This window comes from Giraffa tippelskirchi, chromosome 7, assembly GCF_054371585.1.
Source record: "Giraffa tippelskirchi isolate mGirTip1 chromosome 7, T2T-mGirTip1v1.2.pri, whole genome shotgun sequence".
NCBI classification, from domain to species: domain Eukaryota; kingdom Metazoa; phylum Chordata; class Mammalia; order Artiodactyla; family Giraffidae; genus Giraffa; species Giraffa tippelskirchi.
The window spans coordinates 10703181-10726817 of record NC_137281.1 but is presented as its reverse complement, the minus strand read 5'-3'; the positions used below and the strand labels follow the sequence as shown (position 1 = coordinate 10726817).

Sequence of the window (23637 nt, the reverse complement as noted above, 5' to 3'; positions counted from 1 at the left end):
CACTACACTAAACTGGGGACAAGTGAGAAGTGCCCACCTCCAGCCTCAGTCCTGGTCTCCAGGTCCTCAGGCACATTCCTTCCCTGCAGACCTGCCCCAGGCGATCCCCCAGCTCCCTGCCCACGTGGCTTCCAGCAGTGCGGCCCTCTGAACTCCCCAGATGCTCGGTCTCAGCTCTGTGACCTCTGAAGAGCCCAGAGCTGATACCTGGGACCTCGTGACCCTGACAAAGTAGCCAGCTGTCCCTGTGAGTGCCACATCGATGAGGACACCCAGAGTGATCCCCGTGATGCCCCCCGCAGGAATGGTGGTCCTGAGGAAGACTGGCTGCAGATTGTTCTCTGGAGCCTCTGCAGGAGAGAGGGGAAGTGAGCGAGTGAGAGAGAGAGTTTGGGAGAGAAAGCAAGATAGAAGGGCTCTGAGTTTCAGGTCCTCTGGGCTGGGCATGCCTTTTGTATGCCGTTTTCTCCCTCCATTTTACAGATTTGAAAACTGAGGCCCAGAGAAGGAACAGATAACATGTAACAGTCATGGCTAACAGTGATTAAGACCAGTAAAGTATATGATCTCATTTATTGCTTAACATAATTATGAGATAGGTTTTGTTAATATTCCCATTTTTCAGCGGGAGAAACTGAGGCACAGAGAGGTTAAACTACCTAACCAATATCACACACATGGTAGAGTTATAATTTGAAACATACAGATGCCAGAGCCCACAGTCTGAATCCCGCCATTATCCAGCCTCTGGGGATCATATTTATTTATTCCCCCATTCAGTAGGCATTTATTTAGCACCTACTGTGTGCCAGGTACTTATTTTAGATACTGGAGATATAGCTGGAACAGAGCAGATAGAAATCCTCTGCTGTCCTGGAGTTACAGTTGAGAAGAGAAGTGAGAGCTCAAACACACAGTGGGGCAAATAAGTATTACTAAAGTTTCACCAGTGTGATAAAGGAGCAGAATGTTCTGTGAGGTTCTTCCAGGAGGATCAGATCTAACAAAGGGTAATCAGGGAAGGTGAGCTGGACGTAATGACATTTAAACTGAGATCCAAAGGTTGAATCCAAGATCAGTTGGTCTAAGGGTGTGTCTCCCAGGCAGAGTGACCAGAGTTTCATTCATTCATTCAGCAAACTGTTCTAGTCACCAAGGACACAGTAGGCAACAGATAAACAAGGGCTTTGCCCTCATGGATCTGACCATCTAATGGGAAGACTGATGATTAAAAAAAAAAACCAGTATGACTAAGTGAAGACAGAGAAGGAAAAACATCACGTGTGGCTTATATGTCGAATCTTAAAAAATGGTACAAATGAATTTATTTGTTGTTGTTTAGTCGCTCAGTCATGAACGACTCTTTTGTGACCCCCATAGACTGTAGCCCACCAGGTTCCTCTATCCATGGGATTTCCCAGGTAAGAATACTGGAGTGCGTTGCCATTTCCTCCTCCAGGGGATCTCCCTGACCCAGGGATCGAAACTGCATCTCCTGCACGTCTCCTGCATTGGCAGGCGAATTCTTTACCACTGAGCCACCAGGAAGCCATGAACTTATTTACAAAAGAGAAAGAGAATTAAAGATGTAGAAAACAATCTTAGGGTTACAAGAGGTTTAGAGGGGGAGGGGTAAAATGGGAGAGATTGGGATCGACACGTACACATTACTATATATAAAATAGATCACAAGTACCTACTGTATAGCACAGGGAACTCAGCACTCTGTAATGACCTATATGGGAAAAGAATCTAACAAAGTGGATATATGTATACATATAACTGATTCACTTTGCTATACAGCAGAAGGTAACTATATTCAATTTTTTTAAAGTAAAAAAACACTGAGAAAAAAAATCAGCATGATAATTAAGTAAATTATCTACTGTGTTAGGAGATAAGGGCAGGCAGGGGTCAGAGAAAGGAACCACAGAGCAGAAGAGACCAGGAGGAGAAGGAGAGTGGGCTAGTTTAGAATCTGAAATAGTGTAGTGAAGGTAGACATCACAAAAAAGGAACATCTGAGCAAAGACCTGAACATAGGGAGGGAACCATGAAGATGTCACCGAGGGGAAGAGAAATCCTGAGGCAAGAGTGTGTCAGGCTTGTCTGAGGAACCACAAAGAGGCTGGTGTGGCTGAGAGCAAGAGGAGTGTCATGAGAGTTGAGTTTGGAGGTGTGGCGAACACACCACAGGAGGTGAGTGTGGAAACTGGAAGACTGCCATGGGCCAAGCAACAGATGGTGGCAGCCAGATCAAGGTGGAGGCAATGGAGGAGCTGAGAAATGGTTCTGGATATATTTTTGTAAATATTTCTTTATTTGGGGCTTCCCTGGTGGCTCAGATGGTAATGAATCTGCCTGTAATGCAGGAGACCCAGGTTCAATCCCTGGGCCAGGAAGATCCCCTGGAAAAGGGAATGGCAACCCACTCCAGTATTCTTGCCTGGAGAATTCCATGGATGGAGGACCCTGGCAGGATATATTTTTAAAATATTTATTTATTAATTTGGCTGTATCAGGTCTTAGTTGCAGCATGTGGGATCTAGTTCCATGATCAGGGATTGAACCCAAACCCCCCTGTATTAGGAGCACAGAGTCTTGACCACTGGACCATCAGAGAAGTCCCCGGATGTATTTTCAAGGTAGAGCCAATGGGATTGGATATGGGGAGAGAGGGAAGTCAGAGTCCAAATATGACCTGAGCATCTGCATAGATGGAGTTTCCATCAAATGAGATGGAAAAGAAGTCGGTCGAGTGGGTTTTGAGGAGAGTGAAGGGTGCAGTATGGGCTGCATTGAGCTGGAGATTCCCACCAGAACTCTAAGTGGAGGTGGAGGTGTCAAGCAAATATATGTCAATTGACTATATGAGCGGGAGCTCAGTGAGAAGACCAGGCTAGGTATAAAAAGAAGATTCATGGGCATATGGCTGGTGTGCCATATGGCACCACAGAAAAGGAATACCAGTGAAGGAGAGGCTATTGTAGGTGTCCGGACGAGACACGCCACCTGTGCAGTTTGGACTAAGGTGGCCACTGTGGGAAGAAGTGATGAGCATGGCTTCCCAAGAGCATGCAAGACAGAATCTCAAGCCAGGGTTCCCAGTTCCAATCCCAGCCTCACCATTCACTGGCTGGGTGGCCTTGGCAGGTTACTTCACCTCTGTGAAGTCCACTTTCTCCATCTATAAAGTGGAGATACCGTAGGTGGCACCTCCCAATGAAGTGGGAGGAGTAAATGAGCTCATATGTACAAGACACTGGGAGGAAGCCCGAGACCTTTGTGCTTTTGTGGTTTTTGTATGGAAGACCAGGGCCAGGATGAATCTCAGGGCCATTAGAACAGTAGATACATCCAGAATAGAGAAGGAGTAGGTTGGGGGAGATGACTGATTTGGACCACATTGGTCTCATGATGCTTAGCTAGCTGGTCTTAGCTGCTGCTGCTGCTGCTGCTGCTAAGTCACTTCAGTCGTGCCCGACTCCGTGTGACCCCATAGACGGCAGCCCATCAGGCTCCGCCGTCCCTGGGATTCTCCAGGCAAGAACACTGGAGTGGGTTGCTATTTCCTTCTCCAATGCACAAAAGTGAAAAGTGAAAGTGAAGTCGCTCAGCCGCGTCCGACCCGTAGCGACCCCATGGACTGCAGCCTCCCAGGCTCCTCTGTCCATGGGATTCTCCAGCCAAGAGTACTAGTCTTAGTCATATGTCTTAGCTAGCTAGTGTTAGTCATTCAGTTGTGTCCAACTCTGTGACTCCATGGATTGTAGCCCACCAGGTTCTTCTCTCTGTCTATGGAATTCTCCAGGCAAGAACACTGGAGTGGATAGCCATTTCCTTCTCCAGGGGAACTTCTCAATCCAGGATCGAACCTGCATCTCCTGCATTGCAGGTGGATTTTTTTTTTTTTTTTTTACCACTGAGCCACCAGGGAAGCCTGTTGCATAAATTCAGTTCAGCTCAATTGCTCAGTCATGTCCAACTCTTTGTGATCCCATGGACTGCATCACGCCAGGCTTTCATAAATTACCATTCATTTAATTCTCACAAGGTCCATGAGAAAATACTGTCAGTAGCACCATTTTTCAGATGAAGAGCTAGAAGTTTAGAGAAATTAACACACATGCCCAAGGCTAGTGACTGGGATGCAACTTCAAGTTTCCCTAACATCACAGACCATGTTCTCAGTCATCAACTCATACAGCCAGCTCAATTTCCAGCCCCTCACTCTTAGCATGAGACCTCAGATCTTGAAATCATCATAAAGTACTCCACCTCTCAAGTCACACACAGATATCCTCCTTGATCCTAGAATAAATAATCCATCAAAAAATTCATCTGGGATTTCCCTGGTAGCGCAGTGGATAAGTGTCTGCCTGCCAATGCAGGGGACACAGGTTTGATGCCAGGTCCAGGAAGATTCCACGTGCCGTGAGGCAACTAAACCCATGGGCCATGACTACTGAGCTCGCACTCTAGAACCTGTGAGCTGCAACTACTGAGCCCGTGTGCTACAACTAATGAAGCCCAGGTGCCTAGAGCCTGTGCTCTGCTCTCCACCACAGTGAGAAGCCCACATACCGCAACATACTCCTGCTTACTGCAACTAGAGAAAGCCAGCACACAGCAGTGAAGACCCAGCACAGTCAAAAATAATTAATTAATCAAAAAATTTAAAACTTCATACATATTTACTGAGGACCTACATGAGTGCTGAAAAGAGATCCGTGACCTAGTCTCCCACCCAGTGGAGTTGTACGTTGCTGGGGGAGCTAGGGCTTCATGTCCTGCACATGAGGTTTGCAAGCCTTTCCCAAGTGCTCAGATGGATCATCTGCTCCTGGGAATTTGGTAACATGTCTCACAGTGGGATGGAGCATCTCTGGCCTGGAAATACTTAAACAGGATCCTCAAATAATATGAGACATTTATGCAAATAATACAAGCCCCCTGCCTTATGGCAGATGCCATGAGCTTGGCCAACAGAACCAGCTGGATTTCAGCCCCTGCTTCACCCCTCAGCCACACTCTTGCAGTGTCCCCAGCCACCTTTTAGCAAGGCCCTCCACTCACAAATTACTTTGACGAGAATAGGTAAGGTTACTGATGCTGCTGGTGACTGAGTTGCAGCTCTCACACTGGTAGAGCCCCGAGTCATTCCTGGTGATATTCCACAGAGTCAGTGTCCTATGGTCTGAGGACAGTTCCCTGTGATCCCAGTGAAGAACTTCTGGCCACAGATGTACCACTGGATGGCCACAGTGCTCTTTGGGTTCAAGCTGTGCAGGCTGATGCATTCCACATGCTCCTGGGGCTGAGTTGTTGACTGTGACACTGGGCTGGGGAAGTGTCTCTGTAGGAAAATTAGGAAGAGGTAGAAATGATGAGTCCTGACAGGTCATAGGCTTAGGGACAGAATGCCTGGGTAGAATTCAGTACCCTTATCAATCATTCTTCTAATTAATAATCTGTCCACCCAATCACCTGTCCATATACCTGTCCATAAGTTCATCTGTTTACCCAGCAACTCAGCTGTTCGTACATCTATCCAATCAAGGGTGAACACTTCCTTCCTTCCAGCCTACCCATAAATCCACCATCCCACTGAGGAAGAGGAAATAGGACTTGAAACTGTACACAAGCCTCTGTGTCCTTGTCTTTTGAAGTAAAAGGCTGACTCAAGAGTTAATGATCAGGGGACTTCCCTCGTGGTCCAGTGGTTAAGAATCTGCCTTCCAAGGCAGGGCACACAGTTTCAATCCCTGGTCAGGAAACTAAGATCCCACATGCCTCGGGGCAACTAAGTCCTTGTGCCACAATCAGAGAAGACCATGAACTGCAACTAATACCTAAAGCAGCCAAATAAATAAATATTTTTAAAAGCTTTTTTAAAAAAGAGTTAATGATTGGGAAATGTGAAGATGTAGAAACAAACAATGGGCATACTAGATCACTTTATCTGTCTCCTGAGAAACCTGTATGCAGGTCAAGAAGCAACAGTTAGAATCAGACATGGAACAACGGACTGGTTCAAAACTGGGAAAAGAGAGTGACAAGGCTGTATACTGTCACCCTGTTTATTTAACTTAAATGCAGAGTACATCATGTGAAATGCCGGGCTGGATGAAGCACAAGATGGAATCAAGATTGCCGGGAGAAATATCAACAACCTCAGATATGCAGATGATAGCACTCTAATGGCAGAAAGTGAAGAGGAGCTAAAGAGCCTCTTGATGAGGATGAATGAGGAGAGTGAAAAAGCTGGCGTGAAACTCAACATTCAAAAAACGAAGATCATGGCATCTAGTCCCATCACTTCATGGCAAATAGAAGGGGATAAAGTGGAAACAGTAACAGATTTTATTTTCTTGGGCTCCAAAATCACTGCAGAGGGTGATTGCAGCCATGAAATTAAAAGATGCTTGCTCCTTGGAAAGAAAGCTATAACAAACCTAGGCAGTGTATTAAAAAGTAGAGACACCACTCTGCCGACAAAGGTTTCCAGTAGTCATGTATGGGAGTGAGAGTTGGACCATAAGGAAGGCTGAGCACCGAAGAACTGATGCTTTCGAATTATGGTGATGGAGGAGACTTTTAAGAGCCCCTTGGACAGCAAGGAAATCAAACCAGTCAATCCTAAAGGAAATCAACCCTGAATGTTTATTGGAAGAACTGATGCTGAAGCTCCAATACTTTGGCCACCTGATGTGAAGAACTGACTCATTGGAAAAGACCCTGATGATGCTGGGAAATATTAAGGGCAAGAGGAGACAGGGGCAACAGAGGATGAGATGGTTGGATGGCATCACTGACTCATGAGTGAACTCATCAATGAACATGAGTTTAAGCAGACTCTGGGAGACAGTGAAGGACAGGGAAGCCTGGCGTGCTGCAGTACATGTGGTCGCAAATAATAGTAGGACATGACTGAGTGAACAACAAATGGTAGTTCTACATTAATTTTTTAAGGAACCTCCATATTATTTTCCACGGTGGGTGCACCAATTTACATTGCCACCAGTAGCGACAAGGGTTCCTTTTTCTCCACATCCTCATTAATGCTTGTTATTTTGCTTTAAATTTTCAAACCAGCAATCCTACTTCTAGGAAGTTAGCCTGAAGAAACTTTTCCAACACTGTGAAAACACATGTGCGTAAGGCTATTTGTTACAACACTGTTTGCCATTGAAAAATATTGGAAACTACCTAAATGTCCGAGCATAGGATAGCAGTTGAATACATATGGTACCTAGAGACAAGGGAGTACTATGCAGCTATTTTTTTAAAATGAGGAAGAGCTCTATGAACTGACATGGGGTGATTTCCCAGACATTCTGTAAAGTTGAAAAAAAAAAAGCAAAGTACAAAGAGCATTCACAGTATGCTATCTGTTGTATAAGAAAAAAGAGATAATGAGAAAACGTACACATATCTGCTTATTTTTACAAAAAAAATAGGAAAGATAAACCAGAAAACAATGAAGCAGTTTACCCACAAGGATGGAAGAGATTTGGGAGTGAAGGACAGTTCTCTGAGTACCTCTTTATGTGTAGTGTTAACTTCTGGAATCACATTACTACTCTATGTATTCAAGAAATTAAATTAAATCATTAGGAGTTGGAAAAGGGAACTAAAACTGAAAAGCAAACTAAAGCAAATAAACCTAATTGCACTTCAAATGAATATCAAAATCATACTGAGGGAAAAGGAAGGGTGGAAGGTGTGAGGAGAGATAACCCGAGTAATTTGTAAACATACCATTTGACTAGATATGCTCCCTTTTTGGCAGGAGAATTGCAAATAAGTTCAGAACTCTTTTCAGTAGGATTTTTTTGTCGTGGTATAGGTTAAGCAATTAAAAAATAGTTTAGATGCATTATAATGAGGAAATTGTTATATTGAGCAAATAAGTAAATGTGTTGGGCTTCCCAGGTGGCTCAGTGGGTAAAGAACCCGCCTGCAATGCAAGAGACACAGAGAGATGCAAGTTCAATCCCCAGGTCGGGAAGATCCGCTAGAGGAGGGTATGGCAAGCCACTCCAGTATTCTTGCCTGGAGAATCCCACATACAGGGGAGCGTGGCGGGCTACAGTCCTTAGTGTTGCAATGAGTCAGATATGACTGAAGAGACTGAGCGCACACACATGCAAGTAAGTGTGTTAATGTTGGGGGCCATCATCCTCACTGTGAAAAAAGAGGCACACACATATGGAATGGAGGAAGTTAAGAAAGAACCTGGAATTTGAGGTATTGGTGTAAACTTATGATTTTGAAAATATACATAATTTTGTGTATATGTATGCATAAGTGTACTTATACATGATGCATGCATATAGGTGTGTATAAGTGCATGCATGTGTGTCTGGTGGTTAGTCACTAAGTCATGTCCGACTTTTGTGACCCCATGGAGCTTGCCAGGCTCCTCTGTCAATGGGATTTTCCAGGCAAGAGTACTGGAGGGGGTTGCTATTTTCTTCTCCAGGGAATCTTCTTGACCCAGGGATTGAACTCAGGTCTCCTGCATTATGGGCAGATTCTTTACTGACTAAGCCACCAGGGAAGCCTAGTTCTGTTCCCTGAAATGTCCTAGAAACAAAGACACCCCAGTAGTAATGAGTAGACCCTGATCTTGGTCCCTAATCCTATTCTTCACTAAAAGGTACCAGGGCTACCCACCTCCCCCAAATGGCTGACCCAAGTTCTCAGTTCACATACTGTTGAAGCCTAGCTTAAAGGATTTTGAGCATTACCTTGCTTATGTGTGAAATGAATGCAATTGTATAGTCGTTTGAACATTCTTTGGCATTGCCTTTTTTGGGGATTGTAATGAAAACTGGCCTTTTCCAGTCCTGTGGCCACTGCTGAGTTTTCCAAATTTGCTGGCATATTGAGTGCAACACTTTAACAGCATCATCTTTTAGGATTTGAAATAGCTTGGCTGGAATTCCATCACCTTCACTAGCTTTGTTTATACTAATGCTTCCTAAGTCCCACTTGACCTCCCACTCCAGGATGCCTGGCTCTAGGGGACTGACCACACCACCATGGTTATAAGGGTCATTAAGATCTTTTTTGTACAGTTTTTCTGTGTATTCTTGCCACCTCTTCTTTATTTCTTCCACTTCTGTTAGGTCCTTGCCATTTCTGTCCATTATCGTGTTCATCTTTGCATGAAATGTTCCCTTGGCATCTCAAATTTTCTTGAAGAGATCTCTAGTCTTTCCTATTCTATTGTTTTCCTCCATTTCTTTGCACTGTTCACTTAAGAAGGCTTTCTTATCTCTCCTTGCTATTCTCTGGAACTCTGCATTCAGTTAGGTGTATCTTTCCCTTTCTCCTTTGCCTTCTACTTCTCTTCTTTATTCAGCTATTTATAAGTCCTCCTTAGACAACCATTTTGCCTTTTTGCATTTCTTTTTCTTTGGAATTAAAAAGCAGAGACATCACTTTGCCAGTATAGTCAAGGCTATGGTTTTTCCATATGTCATGTATAGATCTGAGAGTTGGACCATAGAGAAGGCTGAGCACCGAAGAATTGATGCTTTCAAATTGTGGTCTGGAGAAGACTCTTGAGAATCCCTTGGACAGCAGGGAGGCCAAACAAGTCAATCTTAAAGGAAATCAACCCTGAATTTCATTGGAAGGACTGATGCTGAAGCTGAAGTTCCAATACTTTGGCCACCTGTTGCAAAAAGCCAACTCATTGGAAAAGACTCTGGGAAATATCAAGGGCTAGAGGAGAAAGTGACAACAGAGGATGAGATGGTTGGATGGCATTACCAACTCAATGGACATGAGTTTGAGCAAACTTCAGGAGGTAATAAAGGACAGGGAAGCCTAGTGTGCTGCAGTTCATGGGGTCACAAAAAGTTGGATATGACTTAGAGACTGAACAATGGTCTCATAGCTGCTACCTGCAAGACAGAGCCATTTCCAAAGCCTACCACCTCTGCAGGGACTCTCCAAAGGGCCAGCCATGTTCTCCTGATGCCTCAATGGTCTAGTGGTTTCATGATGTCCTCTGCCTTCTCCTGTCAAGAGCTCAGGCCTAGAAGATCCCAAGTGTCTCAAAAGCCCCTGTCCCTGCAGGGTCCTTGGTTTTCCCTCATTCCGAGAGAGAGTTTGACTTCCCAGGTGGTCCTAGCAGTAAGGAACCTGCCTGTCAATGCAGGAGACTTAAGAGACATGGGTTTGATCCCTGGGTCGGGAAGATCCCCTGGAGGAGGGCATGGCAACCTGCCCCAGTATTCTTGCCTGGAGAATCCCATAGACAGAAGAGCCTGGCAGGCTACAGTCCGTGGGGTCACAAAGAGTTGGACATGACTTAAACGACTTAGCACACACGCAGGCAAAGAGAGCTCATCAGTTCTTCCCCCCGAATCCCACACCTGTGCACCCCCAATTTCCCAGTAAGAGTTAGAAGTGCCCCAGGGCCTTGGGGGTTTGGGAACCTGGAAAGGGGGAGGCAGGGTCCACCAGGCTGGGGTCTCTCCAATTTTGCAGCTTCCTTCAGGTTCTGCAACAATCTAGTTACCCAGCTCCAATGCTGCCGAAGTCAGAAAGAGCACTACATTTGCTGACAAGGCACCTGGCCTTGTGTCCCTAGGGCAATCGGGGCAGCCTCTGTTGTCCCAGAGGTCCTCTGTGTCCCAGAAGTGCCACTAGTATGACCGCATGCAGTGTTGGCCCCATGTCGGGCTGTAGTGCTGTTGGCACAAGCCTGGTCTCCTGGGCAGTTTTTCTTAGGCACCTGCAGCCTGGTGTGGAGGTGCTTATATTGGACAGCCTTGAAGGCCATGGACAGGAGCTTATAGAACAAGTGATAACAAGATAAAGGTAAAGGTGGCCTCCTTGCCTCAGATTCTGCCTAGCAGCAGTTTCCCCCTGCAGGTTCAAAGGCCTGGAAATGACGAGGGAAGCAACTTGCTTTCTAATCACATTGACTTTGGGTTTTCCAAGCCTGCAGGCTGCTGGGGAAGCAGGGAGCGTTCACAAATACTATTACTTGATCAGCAAGAGAGAAAACGAAAGAAAAAACATGTCTAAAAACCACTGATCACTGATTTTTAAATAATAGTATCCAGTCCTGGCAAGAATGAGGGGAGAGCTTTCTGAAAAGCAATTAGGCAAAATGTGTCCAAAGGCAGGAAAATGTGCATTCTCTTTGACCTCACAACTCCTCTTCTATTTATCTTGAGACAATCATTTAAAGATATTAATACATGAGAATATTTACTTCTGGGGTAATCACAAAAGCACTGTTTACAGCAAGAAAAAAAAAATATGGAAACTACCTAAATAGGGTATTCATGACGTATTCTGTGGTAAATTAATTCAACGGAATATTTTGCAAATCTGAAAAGTAAAATTAGAGCAGAACATTTATTTACATCAAAAGATGTTTTTAAGTGTGATTAAAGATGAGTAATAAAACAGACATTGTATATTTATCTATGTTACTAAGCATTCTTCAATAACTTCATTTCATGGCTTCAGGGTGCTTTATTATATGCAAAATAATTTATATAACACTTTATTGTTAGACTATTGGACATCTTGTTAGCTCTGATTATTTTTATATTAAGAAATAAAGCTATACTATAGCTGACAATACTGTATTTTATATTTGAAAGTTGCTAAGAGACTAAATCATCAAACTTCATATCACAAGAAAAACATTGTAATCATGTGATGTGATGGATATTCATTAAACTTACTGTGGTGATCATCTTGCAATATATATGTATATCAAATCATTGTTATACCTAAAACGAATATAGTGTTATATGTCAATCATATCTCAATCAGGAAAACAGAAATAAAAGCTATGATGTCCACCCTTGTAGCTCTATCTTTGTCCATGTCTATGATTCAAAAACATTCCCAAAAGTAGAATGAATGAGTCAAAATGAACATAAATTTCAAGGCTTTTTGATACACACAGCCAAACTGCCCTCTATCAAGGACAGTGTTTAAGATCACTTCATACTCAACCACACTGGGAATACTCAACAACAAACAACACTAACTTAATAGGTGAAAAACGGGGACCCATTTTTTTGTTGGTTTATTCTGCTTTATTGACTATGCCAAAGGCTTTGACTGTGTGGATCACAATAAACCGTGGAAAATTCTTCAAGAGATGGGAATACCAGACCACCTGACCTGCTTCTTGGAAAACCTGTATGCAGGTCAGGAAGCAACAGTTAGAACTGGATATGGAACAACAGACTGGTTCCAAATAGGAAAAGGAGTATGTCAATGCTGTATATTGTCACCCTGCTTATTTAACTTATATGCAGAGTACATCATGAGAAATGTTGGGCTGGAGGAAGCACAAGCTGGAATCAAGATTGCCGGGAGAAATATCAATAACCTCAGATATGCCGATGACACCACCCTTATGGCAGAAAGTGAAGAGGAACGAAAGAGCCTCTTGATGAAAGTGAAAAAGGAGAGTGAAAAAGTTGGCTTAGAGCTCAACATTCAGAAAGCTAAGATCATGGCATCTGATCCCATCACTTCATGGGAAATAGATGGGGAAACAGTGGGAACAGTGTCAGACTTTATTTTGGGGGGCTCCAAAATCACTGCAGATGGTGATTGCAGCCATGAAATTAAAAGACGTTTACTCCTTGGAAGGAAAGTTATGACCAACCTAGACAGCATATTAAAAAGCAGAGACATTACTTTGCCGACAAAGGTCTGTCTCGTCAAGGCTATGGTTTTTCCAGTAGTCACGTATGGATGTGAGAGTTGGACTATAAAGAAAGCTGAGCACCGAAGAATTGATGCTTTTGAACTGTGGTGTTGGAGAAGACTCTTGAGAGTCCCTTGGACTGCAAGGAGGTCCAACCAGTCCATCCTAAAGGAGATCAGTCCTGGGTGTTCGTTGGAAGGACTGATGTTGAAGCTGAAACTCCAACACTTTGGCCACCTGATGTGAAGAGCTGACTCATTTGAAAAGACCCTAATGCTGGGAAAGATTGAGGGCAGGAGGAGAAGGGGGCGACAGAGGATGAGATGGTTAGATGGCATCACCGACTCAATGGACATGAGTTTGGGTGGGCTCCGGGAGTTGGTGATGGACAGCGAGGCCTGGTGTGCTGCAGCTCATGGGGTCACAAAGAGTCGGACACAACTGAGCAACTGAACTGAACTGAACTGATTTTTTAAATTGCTTTGTGCTCAGTCACTCAGTCATGTCTGATTCTTTGCGACCCCATAGACTGTAGCCCGCCAGACTCCTTTGTCCATGGGATTTCCCTGGCAAGAATACTGGAGTGGGTTGCCATTTCCTACTCTAGGTGATCTTCCCAACACAGGGATCAAATCTACATCCCCTGCATTGGCAGGTGGGTTTTTTACCACTAACCTACCTGGGAAGCCCATTGATTGATAACAGAGTGGTTAAATAAATGCTAGTAAATTTCTACTAGCATTTGAAATTCTACTAGCATTGAATTCTACTAGCATCCTACTAGCATTGAAATATTAGAAAGCCATTACAAATAAAGAGGTAAGTCTACTGATGTGGAAAGATCCTCACAAACATACTACTAATTGGAGAGAAACCTAAATAAATAAATAAATAAAACCCATCATGGGATTGTGTAAACATTTTTTGAGAGCTCTAGACAGATCTACACCAAACTAATAAGTGATATGGTATATAGCTGCTAGGATTTTTAGCTGCTGGCACCCCTTCCTGTGTTTGGAAAAAAATGTCCACTATGTGGGTCTTGGGAGTAAGCTGAGCAAGTCCTTTCCAACGGAAGCCTCAAAGGTCGGATGCTTGTTCTACCATCCTCCTCTGAGTTAGGAAACAGACACGTGATCAGGGGTCAGGCAACCTGACCTGCCCTCCCTGGACTTTGAGTTGAGAGCTAGTGATATAAAGTAGCAGGACAAAGGAGTTCCCTGGTGGTCTAGTGGTTAGAACTGGGTGCATTCTGATGTCCATGTACTGAGCTTTTCATTTAAGCTGTCATATTTTTCACAACAAATGCCTCTGGTGGGGTCGTCTTTCTAAAACTGTGCTCCTCCAGCTTCCTACTCCCAGCACTCTTTCATCTACCAGAGAATATCAAGCTTACGTTCACATCCTGTACTGTCTGCTCCAGTTATTCTGTTGTTTGGAATATGTGATTCACATTCTCTTTATTATACACCACTAGCTTTCTTAAGTCTTTGTGCTGTAGTGTTAGTTCTCCTAAATACATGTGGAACTGAGGTTGGTCTGTCTGAACTGACACCAGAATCATGTGTGATCAGCACCTGGCCAGATTGACTTAGGAGGGAAGGAATAAAGGAAGTGAGAGAGGGGAGGGGAGAACTGGGAGTTTGGATGAGCAGATGCTAATGATTATATATAGAATGGATAAAAAACAAGGTCCCATTGTATAGCAAAGGGAACTATATTCAATATCCCATGATAAACCATAATGAAAAGGAATATGAAAAAATATATATGTATATGACTGAATCACTTTGCTGTATAGTAGAAATTAACACAACATTGTAAATCAACTATACTTCAATAAAATAAAATTTTAAAAAAGGAAGTGAGAGGTGTCAACAGCCTGGCTTCTTGAAGCAGAGGGTTCTGAACATACTGATTCAGAGAGCAAACTGGAAATGCTTTCATGTACGGGCTCTGGGTTTGAATTCTGACTCACCACTTTCCAGCTGAGTGATCTTAGGCAAATTACTAGACCTCTCCAAGCCTCCATTTCCTCATCTGATAAAAAAGAGATTACAATATACTTTTATAATGAGGTTGTTAAGATATTAAAATGGCTGTAAATTCTTTGTCACTATTCCCACAGAGAGGTGGGGACCATGACCCTTCCCTTGGAATCTAGGCCAGCTCAGGACTGCTTTGACCAATGGTGTAAGACACAAACAATGCTGCACAACTTTCCTGGTGAGGTTATAAAAGCTTATGGAGTTTCCACTGGTTCTCTTGATGTATTAGTTTCCTGTGGCTGCTGTATCAAATTACCACAAACATCGTGACTTAAAAGAACACCAGCGTATTATTTCATTTCTGGAAGTCAGAAATTTAAGTGGCTTGGCAGGGCTGCATTCCTTCTGGGTGCTAGAAGGGAGTCCATCTCACTGCCTCTTCCAGCTTCTAGAAGAGGCCACCTACATTCCTTTGACTAGCTGATGGCTCCTTCCTCGCATCACTCTAACCTCTACATCATTGTGATGTCTCCTTCTCTGACTCAGATCCTCCTGCTTTCCTTATAAGGACCCTTGTGATCACATGGGTCCATCCATATAAGCCAGGATGATCTCTCCATCTTGAGATCCTTGACCTCATTATATCTGCAAAGTCCCTTTTGCCATGTGAAGTAACATACTCACAAGTTCAAGGGACTAAGACATGGACACGTTTAGGGGGCCATTATTCAGCTGAGCACAGCTGGATAGATGTTGCCTTTCTGTATCTCAGTTTCCTCATCCTTAAAATGAAGGTGACAGTGGTACTCAGCTCTGAAGTTGTCTCGAAAATTAAATGAAATCATACGTGCTTGGAAGCAGACCCAGCACCAAGAAGGGCTCAAAAGTATCAGCTATTTTCTTAGTTTAGAATCTCCCAGAAGATGACAGTGAAACCACACAGTTAATTTGGGAAGTGTAGGAGACAGTGCACTGGTGGGAGGTGATACAGGGAAGGGAAATTAAATAATAAAGGGTAGTCACTATGCCAGCTGCCACTGCAGGTAACCAGAGAGCAAGCCAACAGGGAGAGTCTGGGAAGAGGGGCACAGAGCACACCTGAGGGGCAAGGGTGCTATTTTTGCTCCAGTTTCTCTTACTTATTGCCGGAGGGCTATTCTCATAGGGTGTTAATTTCCTGGCACTCCCAGTCTGGCCCATGCAGGCAGAGTGATCGTCTGTGGTTCCAGAAAATAGCTCACAGGTACCCAGATGCACACTGGAAATTCACTAGGGCACCACGGAACATCCAAGAGATGACAGCAAAGCTCTGAGAACACCTCCTGGAGATGTTTGTATTATTACATCCAGCCGAAAGGGATAAGAATTCACCCGAGCTGTGTGAATTGATCTTGTAACTAAGTCCCCCTAAAACCAAGTTCCTCTGCCCAGTTTATAATTCATCTGTCTATTCAAAATTTTATTCTCTTTCTTAGCAACCTAGATGTCCACTGGCAGATGAATGGATAAGGAAGTGGTACATATACATAATGAAATATTACTCAACTATAAAAAAAAGAATGCATTTGAGTCAGTTCTAATGAGGTGGATGAACCTAGAGCCTGTTATACAGAGTGCAGTAAATCAGAAAGAGAAAGACAAATGCCGTTTATTAAGGCACATATATATGGAATCTAGAAAGATGGTACCGACGATCCTACATGCAGGGCAGCAAAGGAGACACAGACATAAAGAACAGACTTTTGGACTCAGCGGGAGAAGGAAGGGGTAGGATGATTTGAAAGAATAGTATTGAAACATATACATTACCATATGTAAAATAGATAACCAGTGTGAGTTTGATGTATGAAACAGGGCACCCAAAGCCGGTGCTCTGTGACAACCTGGAGGAATAGGGTGGGGAGGGATGTGGGAGGGATTTCAGGATAGAAGGGACACATGTTTACCTATGGCTGATTCATACTGATGTATGGCAAAAAACATCATAATATTATAAAGTAATTATCCTCCAATTTAAATAAATAAATAAATAAACTTTATTTCCCCTTTCTTTTCCTGAACCGGTTTCCCCTCAAGATTGAGGGATATCAGAGGAAGGGGAGATTGTCACCATGGGGCCTTCCTGGGACAGGACCCCTCCCCCACCAAGTCCTCCGCCTGCCTCTTGTGTGTAGAAAAACTGTAGCCTTCTAGGTCTTCCTCAAGTTCCAAAGAGCAAATTTAATCAGACGCGAAAAAATGTGGAAACAAAGGAAAACTGTCAAACAAGACAAAATAATAATAGGTTAGCCACTCAACCAAGGCAGGGACTTTTAGTTCCTCCTCAAGGACTACAGATAATAACCTGAGCCATATCCTCAAAGAAGCTAACTGCATGCTGACCACAAGCACAGAGACCCCAAACCGTTTGGAACCAGAAGGTTGTTACTGCTGACTCCTGATTATCTCATGCGTGCGTGCTCAGTCGCTTCAGTCATGTCCAGCTCTTTGCGACCCCGTGGACTGTAGCCCGCCAGGCTCCTCTGTCCATGGGATTCTCCAGGCAAGGATACTGGAGTGGGTTGCTATGCCCTCCTCCAGGGGATCTTCCCAACCCAGGCATCAAACCCTCATCTCTTAAGTCTCCTGTATTGGCAGGCAGGTTCTTTACCACTAGCACCACCTGGGAAGCACCCCCACTCCCCAACTACCTCACCACCAACCAATCAGAAGAATGTCCACAAGCTGATCACACACCCCTCTTCCTCACCCTGTCTTCACAAACCTTCCCTGAAAGCCATTGGAGAGTTTGGGTATTTTGAGCATTAGCTGCCTTGTTGAGTGTACCCTTTGCTTGGTGCCTGTAGTAAATGCTGTACTTTCCTTCACCACAACCTGGTGTCAGGAGATTGGCTTACCTGTGCTCAGGTGAGTGGACCTGAGTTTGGTTCGGTGACAATCCTGAGGTCGTGGAGAATAATGGTCACATCCAGCTAGGACTGCTTTAAGGCACAGCCCTAAAGAATCTGCCTGCAATGCAGGAGACCGGGGTTTGATCTCTGGATCAAAAAGATTTCCTGGAGAAGGGAATGGCTACCCACTCCAGTATTTTTGCCTGGAATATTCCATGAACAGAAGAGCATGGTGGGCTACAGTCCATGGGGTCACAAAGAGTCAGACATGACTGAGCAACTAACACATTTTGATACTTTTCCAGCTCTTAGTGCCGTTCGAGGCTGCTTGGGCCTTCCGAGGGAAGGGGTCCCCCTCCAAAAAAAGCTGTGAGCTCTTGTGTTGTGAGTCATCCCCACTTCATGCCCTTGGTCATGAGACATGAACTAGGTATCAACAGGCAGTGGACCAAGGAGGCCCCATGAGACAACACGAGAGGGAGAGGCAAGCCACTCCCAAGAGGCTGAGGAAACTGCCCCGCTAGATGGACCCCATATTCAATGAATTAAACCACCACCAGAGATGGGCACCCAAAGCAAGTCAGGGCTTGGGGTCCCTGAGGAGGCCCATGCCTACTGACCTCACAGGACAGGAGAGTCCAACATGAAGTCATCCAAATGAAAAGAGGTTTATTATCAGGAGACCAAAGGGTACCTCCAAATCAAAGACAGGATGGGGCTGGTCTGACAGACCTGAACAGCCAGGGCCCCCACACCCTCAGTGTGGCTTCTCTCCACCTCCCTGAACTCAGATGGATCAGGTTCAAATTTCACTTCACACCCCACAAGCTGTGTGATCTCCAGTTGCTAGACCCCTATGACCCTCAGTTTCATTATCTTGTTCTCACACACAAAAGGGATAATACTAACTTTCCTTCCGGTGGGAACACTGCCTGACCCACAGTATGGCTTTGAGTTTGTTGTCATATTTTTGTTGTTGTTTAGTTGCTAAGTTGTGTCCAACTCTTTGTGACCCCATGGACTGCAGCACACCAGGCTTCCCTGTCCCTCACCGTTTTCCAGCGTCTTCCCAAGTTCATGTTGCCATATGATGTGTGACTATAAAATATAATTACACATGTTACATGTAGTGTATATTAACATTCGTAATTATCCTCTCACTGACAAGCTCTCTCTGACAAGTTCTCACTGATTTTACGACTCTGAAAGGAAGCCACCAGAGGGCGCTAGACTCTTTGGTTTTAAGTCCCAGATTCAACTTCCTGACTCATTTGAAACTTGATTCATTTAATGCCGGGAAACACTGAAGGCAGGAGGAAAAGGGGATGACAGGATGAGATGGTTGGATGCCATCACTAACTCAACTGACATGAGTTTGAGTAAATTCCGGGAGTTGGTCATGGACAGGGAGGCCTGGAGTGTTGCAGTCCCTGGGGTCACAAAGAGTTGGACATAACTGAGCGACTGAACTGAACTGAACAACTGCCTGAAGCCAGTTGGTGCCACAATCCAGGACATTCTGAGGCCTCTTTTCTAGAAAGTTCATGGAAATGGAATCAGAAGTCATGTGGTCTTTCCTATCCAGCATATTTTGCTCAGCATCATGCATCTGAGACTCATCCAAGTTACTCTGTGGATCAAGAGCTAGATCTGTTTTATGTAAATTGGTGCAGCCACTATGGAAAACAGTATGGATGGTTCTCAAAAGACTAAAAATAGAGTTATGGATTCCTGCAAACCCACTCTTGAGAACATATCCCAACAAAACTATAATTTGAAAAGATACATGAACCCTTAAGTTCACAGCAGCACTTTTTTTCACTAGCCAAGATTTGGAAGCAAACTAAATGCCCATCAACAGAAGAATGGATAAGAAGATGTGAGATATATATATATGTACATATATGTGTGTGTGTGTGTATACACACAGTAGAATACTGCTCAGCTGTAAAAAAGAATGAAATAATGCCATTTGCAGCAACATGGATGGTCCTAGAGATTAATATACTAAATGAAGTATGTTGGAAAGAGAAAGACAAATACCATATGATATCACTTGTATATGGATTCTAAAATATGACACGAGGCGGGAGCTGAGGTCTCTGGAGCGGAATGGCAGCGGAGCCAGCCGGAGTTGGCCCTAGGCTCACAAATCCCGCTCTCTGGCCTGAAACATGGCCCAGGGTCCTGGCCCTCTAACCCAGCCTCGCCCCGACACGGTCGCCATGCCCAAGAGAGGGAAGCGACTCAAGTTCCGGGCCCAAGATGCCTGCTCAGGAAGAGTGACCGTGGCGGATTATGCCAACTCGGATCTGGCCGTCGTGAGGTCTGGAAGGGTCAAGAAAGCTGTCGCCAATGCTGTTCAGCAGGAAGTAAAATCTCTTTGTGGCTTGGAAGCCTCCCACATTCCTGCAGTGGAAGCTCTTTTTGGGGCTGGTGAGCCCCGTCACATCATCAACAGCAGTGGTGAGACTGATGCCCAGGAGGAAAGCATCCATGAGAGAACTATCTCCAGAAAAAAGAAAAGCAAGAGGCACAGAGAAGACCTGGACGGGACTGGAGGAGAAGAGTATCCCATGGATATTTGGCTGTTGCTGGCCTCCTATATCCGTCCTGAGGACATTGTGAATTTTTCCCTGATTTGTAAGAATGCCTGGACTGTCACTTGCACTGCTGCCTTTTGGACGAGGTTGTACCGAAGACACTACACACTGGATGCCTCTCTGCCTTTGCGCCTGTGACCAGAGTCAGTGGAGAAGCTGCACTGTCTTCGGGCATGTGTGATCCGATCTCTGTACCATATGTATGAGCCATTTGCTGCTCGAATCTCCAAGAATCCAGCCATTCCAGAAAGCACTCCTAGCACATTAAAGAATTCCAAATGCTTACTCTTCTGGTGCAGAAAGATTGTTGGGAACAGATAGGAACCAATGTGGGAATTCAACTTCAAGTTCAAAATACAGTTCCCAAGATTAAAGAGCAAGTGTATGGGAGGATTGCAGCCTCCCATTCAGTATGAAGATGTTCATACCAACCCAGACCAGGACCGCTGCCTACTGCAGGTCACCACCCTCAATTTCATCTTTATTCCAGTTGTCATGGGAATGATATTTACCCTGTTTACTATCAATGTGAGCACGGACATGCGGCATCATCGAGTGAGACTGGTGTTCCAAGATTATCCTGTCCATGGTGGTCAGAAATTGCGCAGTAAACAGGGGGCGCAAGTCATCCTGGACCCAGTGCACAGCATTCGACTTTTTGACTGGTGGCGTCCTCAGTATCCGTTTTCCCTGAGAGCATAGATACTGTTTCCTGTCACTGAGGGCAGCCCTGAGCTAGGCCAGTCCATCTGTAATCAGATTCCAGTTTGGAAAGGGCAGCTAGATTATATGTCTAGTCAGTAATGCACATGCTCTTTATTTAGGTTTCTGGGGTTCCTGGTAGAAGAAAGAGAAGGATTGAATCAGGAGGAAAAACAACTATGATTTACAAACGTATTTTAATGTAAAATTTTGCATTTGAAAGGAGAAACCTGGCCCTATTTTCTGTGTTAAACCCCATTTGGTGCTACTGAGTTTGTTCTTTATTCTTTTACCATAGCCAAAGTGGATGATCTTGCTTTAGGGGAAAATGAAACTCTTAAATCTCCAAACAAGGAAATTTTAGCATTCCTTTATGGATTAGAGTAACTTTAGAGGCATAAAATTGTTGCTACTATTGCTTTCAGTTTAGCTGCCCCTCAAATTCAAGTGAATATTTCCTTGTTTCCCTTTACCCTTGTCTAGAAATATAGCAGGTGACAGGGTTTTTAGAATCTTAAAAATAAATAAATAGTTATATATGACACGAATGAACTTATCTATGAAACAGAAACAGACTCACAGACATAGAGAATAGACTTGCAGTTGCCAAGAGGAACGGGATTGGGGAGGAATGGATTGAAAGTTTGGGACTAGCAGATGCAATCTATTAATATTGCATATAGAATGGACAAACAACAATATCCTACTGTCTAGCACAGGGAACTATATTCAATATCCTGCAATAAACCATAAAGCAAAAGAACATGAAAGGTGTATATATATAACTGAATTACTTTGCTGTAGAGCACAAATCAGTAACACATTGCAAATCAACTATAATTCCATAAAAAACATTTTTTTTTTAAAAAAGAGCTCATTCTGTTTTCTTGCCAAGAGGTCCCCACTGTGTGGATGGCCCACATTTTGTTTCTCTGTTCATCTGGTGATGGACATTTAGATGATTTCCAGTTGAGGCTGTCATGAAGAATGCATGAACAGACAGATGGTGCTCTGGACATTCATGCCCAAGTCTCTGTGTGAAGGCTCTGTCTCAGGTTTGAACTGCATTTACACTATTTGGGGGATGGTCATCCTCAGCAGTTGAACTTGGTGGAGCCACTGGAGCCTGCATATTTCTGCCCAGCACAGGACTTCTCCAAGGGGCTGTCTTGGCTCCAGAGCTCCTCCCCAGGTGGCTGGGACTTTGTCAAGTCAGCACATGGTCTGTGTCCCTCTCTTCTCTCCTGTCACAGGTGTGTCTTCCTACCAAACCTCTTGCACTGCTGACTTGGTCTTGATGTCAGCTTTCCAGAGAACCCAGCCCGAGGCACATATGGAATGTGCTCGGAACAGTACCTGGCACATTGTTGATCACTGTGATTATAACGTGGAGGAAGGCACATGGGTTCTGGTGCTGGATGACTGGGTTCAGCTCCAGTGCCCCCTGAGGGGAGAACAGTAGTGCCAGAGCCTGCCCCACTTGGGTCCAGCCATCCAGAACTTTCCAGTAAAGAATCCGCCTGCAATGCAGGAGAACCGGGTTCCATCCCTGGGTCAGGAAGATTCCCTGGAGGAGGAAATGACAACCCACTCCAGTATTCTTGCCTGGGAAAGCCCATGGATAGAGGAGCCTAGTGGGCTACAGTCCATAGGGTGGTAGAGAGTTGGACATATGCCAGGGCTCAGCTCTAAAGAGGGAGGGAGTGAGGAGAGAGGGGGTCAGAATCCCAAGCAGAGAAAATAGAGGAGAACATTCCATTCTTTTTGTTTTTTTCTGACAGGGAAGTAGGATTTATTAGTGAGCATGTGTAAGGAGGGTCAGTGCCAAGGCTCTCATGAGTGCAGGATCCGCTATTTGTCCAGAGGGCCATGATTAGGGATGTATTTAACCCCTAGCCATCTCGGATGAGCCGCTTTCCTGCTACCATGTTTTCAAATTCATCCGCCTTAAACTTAGTAAATCCTCACTTCTTGGATCTTCTGGCAGCCAGGGAACTTGAACTTGGCCCTGTGGAGGGCCTCGATCACATGCTCCTTGTTCTGCAGCTTGGTGCGGACAGACATTATGACTTGCCCAATGTGGACACTGGCCACTATGCCCTGGGGGTTTCCAAAGGCACTGCACACACCTGTCTAGAGCCTAGACTGGGGACAGCAGGCCAGTCATGAATGTCCCCCGGAAAGGGCTGTCTCCAAGGTCTCTTAGGGCAACCGGCTGCGGACACAACTGAGGTGGCTGCTGTCTGCAGCCCTTGCACAGCAGTCGCACCATTTTTGTTCTGTCCTCAGCTTCCCAGTCTGAAGCCACCTTGGGGAAGCGAGAATCTTGGTAACGTTCTGAGCTGTCATGATGAAATGGTGCTCCATAATTTTATTACTGAACCGAGACAGCTCTTGGGACAAAAGGCAGTTTCAGGGCCTTTTATTACTGAAGAGGATCTGAAACACTTGCATTTTGCCTGATATTGTGTCCAAAGGGCATGGAGGAATTGTCCTCATAGCTGTCCACAGGAACAAGGAAGGGAAAAAACAAAACAAAACAGACATCGGGTCAGCTTGTGCCCCTGGAGTCCTGATACTCCACTTGGTAGCCATAGTGATTCCACAATGGTCATTTCCTGCCTCTCCCTGAACACTCTGGGACAAAAGCCATTAAGTGGGACAGAGTTAGTAGGCAGGGGCTGCAGGAGGGCCCTCTGGCCCAGAGAAGGGAGTCAGAGTCTGCCCAGCGTGAAGGAGACATGGAGGCA

General features: G+C 44.7%; 1 protein-coding gene and 2 pseudogenes across 2 annotated transcripts in view; 1 reads left to right on the top strand and 2 right to left on the bottom strand.

The window, feature by feature from the left end:
• Positions 1 to 23637, bottom strand: part of LOC145515441 (uncharacterized) — an 87386-nt gene that overhangs the window by 44341 nt on the left and 19408 nt on the right. The window contains 2 exon segments of the mRNA XM_081515822.1: positions 5077 to 5356; positions 20698 to 21022. The gene's annotated coding sequence lies outside the window, so the exon portion shown is untranslated.
• Positions 19675 to 20887, top strand: LOC145515459 (transmembrane protein 183 pseudogene; annotated as a pseudogene). Its single transcript, XR_014060891.1, has one exon. The product of XR_014060891.1 is annotated as a transmembrane protein 183 pseudogene (transcript).
• LOC145515970 (small nucleolar RNA SNORA70) lies at positions 23072 to 23191 on the bottom strand (annotated as a pseudogene).